The sequence below is a fragment of the Nicotiana tabacum genome, chromosome 18 (genome assembly GCF_000715075.1).
Source record: "Nicotiana tabacum cultivar K326 chromosome 18, ASM71507v2, whole genome shotgun sequence".
NCBI classification, from domain to species: Eukaryota; Viridiplantae; Streptophyta; class Magnoliopsida; order Solanales; family Solanaceae; genus Nicotiana; species Nicotiana tabacum.
The window spans coordinates 53122949-53125482 of NC_134097.1; the positions used below are offsets into that span (position 1 = coordinate 53122949).

The following is a 2534-nucleotide window of genomic DNA, read 5'->3' on the forward strand; positions in this document are numbered from 1 at the left end:
AAATTTCGAAAAAAGTGAAAATTGTAGTTGAAAATTAGAGTTGTTTTTGGACATGCATACAATTATGGGGTGTTTTTGACATTTTTGTGAGCGATCTGAAGTGAAAATTTTGAAAAACAGATTTTTGGAATTTTTAAAATTTTCAAACAATTTAAAAATGCATCTTCAAGTGAAAATCTAAATTTTATGTTCAAATATTGATTTCGTACAAAAATAAAATGAAAATCGGAAAAAAGTGAAATTTTTTATGGCCAAACGGGCCCTAAATCTTCCCTACATCATATGATGGAAGTAATTAGTTTAATCGATTTCATGTAATAAACGTGTTATATGATTAACTCGAGAATCTAAATAAGATGGAGTATATGAAAGCAAATCATATCGAACCAAGCCTTTAGCTTAAATGATGAAAATATAATTTCTCAATATACCAAAGTATTTTTATTATGCTCTTATAATCGAATCACAAGCCTGAATACTAATAAAAATTATAAAAAGAAAAGGTCAACAATAATTTATATCTCATCACATGTGTCCAAAGGAACACCAAGAATTCAGTCTACAGACCGAACATATAACAAAATTAAAATGCAGTGAATAGAATTATGTCATTGGATCAAGGTGCCGAATAGATGAGAACAGTAGGCAGGAGACGACAACCTAAACGTTGTGATGAGTGAAACTGAAGCATCTGAGTACCTGTTTCGGCATAAATTGGCATCACAAAACTTGTGTTTATTTAGAACTTTATTTTTGGTTAAGAAATTATTATACTACTAAAATAAGAAAAAGAAAATTAGGATCATAGAACATACCTTCAAGCCAATTCTATTCAGACCTAAAATTTATGAATCTTTTTTTCCCCAATGCACAAGAAGATGATTCTTTTATCATCCTGTTATATAGAATCGCACATTATACAATAGTTTAAACGAATCATAGATGAATATTTATAACAAAAATAGAAAGAACTATTCAAGTAAATACTACATAATATATGCTTACTATAAGCAAAAAGATTCAGATCCACACCGCAATACCGAAGTAATTAATCAACAAATATGAAATAACAATTCCTTGAAGAAGAAATTAACGTAAAAAATGAAAAGCTTAAACCTCATCGTTAGCTTGCAAATAGTCGAAAGATCTTTTCTTTCCACAAGTTAGCAGCATAATTTTTCTTCGCACGGAAGAGCAAAGAGGTTTTAAGACCTAAGAACAAACAAAAAAGATTCTTAAACATATAAAACCAGATTTTCTTATGCATGTATTATAATTTTCCTTTACAAATATGGTATGTTACATAATTCAAATAAGGAAAAATATATATATAAATTTTAGTTGATTTTGAAATCTTAAATATCAGAAAAATAATAAAATGACTATTTTATCCCATGTAAATTCTATTTATCAAGGGTAAAAAACGCGAACGATATTTCGCTAAGGGCCTTCGTGCTTTTAGTATAGTATAGATTCTTCACATAAACAAACATGCATTTTAGAACAACATGTGATCCAAAGTCCCAAACAACCCCGGATCGAACTTTGTATTTACATTTTATATATTCAAGTTGTTGGAAATGTTATTTAAGGTTACCTTGAGACTAAAGGCCCAGGGGGCAAACTAGAAAGTGAGTAGATAAGTAACAAAACGACATACTGTTGGTTGTTAAAAGTCAAATATGGTCAACTTTACTTTAAACAATGAGATATTTATTTTTCTGTAGCACAGAAAAGGAAAAAGAAGTTTCACAGTAAAGGGAAAAGTTAGCTAACATTTTAAAGAGACTTGGTTGTCTAAAGAAAACAAAAATAGTTGAGCTGACCACTAGTTTCTTCGCACTTTCAAGATTGCTTCCTTTAATTTACATCAGAAATCTACATAGGGTTGACTTTGACTTGAATCAAAGACCTTAGAACTAAGCAAATAAAATAAATAAAGAAAACTTGATGGACAAAAAAAAAAGAAATAAAGAATGCAGATTAGTTTAGGGGTAACATAACAAAATGCAGGAAATTGTAGCCAAGTTAGAGTTTGGCTGATAGACAACAAAACGAGGAGTATTGGTTGTTAAATACAAGTCAAAGTTGGTTTTCGATTGGTTGTTAAACATTTTAAGATTCCTAAATGTCTATTCATATCCTGGTCGAAAAGCAATTGTTGTAATAAGTTAAGATTCTGATCCTTTGGAAACAAAAAAGAAAAGTTTTTAAACGGTTGAAAGAACCTTTATGTAGAGATAATTAGAGTGTTGATCTTTTGAAAGTATCAAATCGAAATGAGCACAAATTACTGGTGATATACTAAGTACTAGGCTTACTATCACGAACCCAAATTCCATCGTCAGGACGTAGTGATGGCATCTAATCTCAAAGATTAGGTAAGCCTACCACAAACTAGGATATTAACAGATTTAAATCAATCAACTATTAAACAAGAACCAGAAAATTCTATATAGCCAACAACCACAATAGATGTATAATATCACAAAACCGGTTGTACAAGTCATAAGCTCTACTGAGTTCACTAGAAA

At 29.8% G+C, this 2534-nt stretch overlaps 1 long non-coding RNA gene across 1 annotated transcript; it reads right to left on the reverse strand.

Moving 5' to 3' along the window:
- Positions 1-328: 328 nt before the first annotated feature.
- Positions 329-1538, reverse strand: LOC142172390 (uncharacterized). The gene is made up of 3 exons (XR_012701735.1): positions 1117-1538; positions 816-895; positions 329-699 (listed from the first exon to the last, which is right to left on the reverse strand). It is a non-coding gene; the product is annotated as an uncharacterized LOC142172390 (long non-coding RNA).
- Between the last annotated feature and the right edge of the window lie 996 nt (positions 1539-2534).